The sequence below is a fragment of the Enhydra lutris genome, unplaced genomic scaffold (genome assembly GCF_002288905.1).
Source record: "Enhydra lutris kenyoni isolate GAN:26980312 unplaced genomic scaffold, ASM228890v2 scaffoldscaffold75, whole genome shotgun sequence".
Taxonomy (NCBI): Eukaryota; Metazoa; Chordata; class Mammalia; order Carnivora; family Mustelidae; genus Enhydra; species Enhydra lutris.
Genome location: NW_019154159.1, coordinates 5,938,108 through 5,939,250, shown reverse-complemented (window position 1 = coordinate 5,939,250; position 1,143 = coordinate 5,938,108).

Below are 1,143 nucleotides of genomic sequence, written 5' to 3'. Positions count from 1 at the left end.
AAAGAAAGAAAGAAAGAAAGAAAGAAAGAAAGAAAGAAAGAAAGAAAGAAAGGAAGACGAACAGAAACCTCGGATACCTAACTGTGGGGGAGGGGAGGGGAGGGAAGGGGAAGGAGAGAGGCCCCTGTGACCCTACCTCCCAGGGTCTAGGGATAATAATGGCATCGGGCCGTCTCCCTCTGCCGCCCAGGATCTACCATCACCATGATAAAGTCTGGACCGTCCCACCCTGCGTGACCTGAGCCCAGTGCCCAGAGAGGACCCCGCCCAGCCGCTGGTCTGCTGCCTGGCCAGGGGTCATCCTCCCCGCTGGGGCCCCTCTACCGCCCTCCTGAGGGCATCAAGCCTTGCGGGAGCGACCACCAGGCCGGTGGCAAAGGCCCGCGGATCCCGCCCTGCGCACCTGCGGCTTCCAAGTGGGCCCGTGCTCTCAGGGGGCTCGCGGGAGGGCGCCCCGACAGCCCATCACCCCAACACACTGACACCCCGAAGCCCCAACACCCTGTCCTACTCCCTGACACCCGCCCCCACCCCCCACTCCTCCAGCCCCGCCCGGCACTGGAGCTGGCACCCCGCTCACCTCACTCACCCAGCGTGGGGTCCAACCTGAGCCTCGGGTCCCCCTGCACGCCCCGAGCGCTGGGCGGGAGGGACGCTCGAAGGTCCCGCCGGGAAAGCTAGCTCCGCGTCGGGACCCTGGTCGTCGCTGCTACCTGCCCGGCCGCCAGCTGAGAATGCGCCGCTCGTAATAACCCAGGGCGAGCGGGGCGCTGGAGGGAGCGGGGCGCGGTGGGGGGGAGGGGCGCGGCGGGGGCGGGGCGTATCATGGGGTTTGGCGAACTTGGGAGCGGGAGGGTCCCGCGCAGGGAGGTCTCCGGGCTGGGAGAGAGGGTTGGGGTTCGGGGTGGTGACAGCCTGGGGGGAGAAGGCAAGCGCTGGAACGCTAGGGTCACAGGTCGCGGTCAGCGGCAGCAGCCCCAGTGGGAGTCTGAGCGGTGCACACCCGGGGGTGGGCAGGGGACAAGGCGTCTTTGTTTCCCTCCACCTGCTCCCCTCAGTTGCCAGAACTCCTCCGACTTCTGGTTGTCAGTCAAGCTCTGGACCTATGTGCCTGCTGCGGGGGGGGGGGGGGGGGGGGGGGGG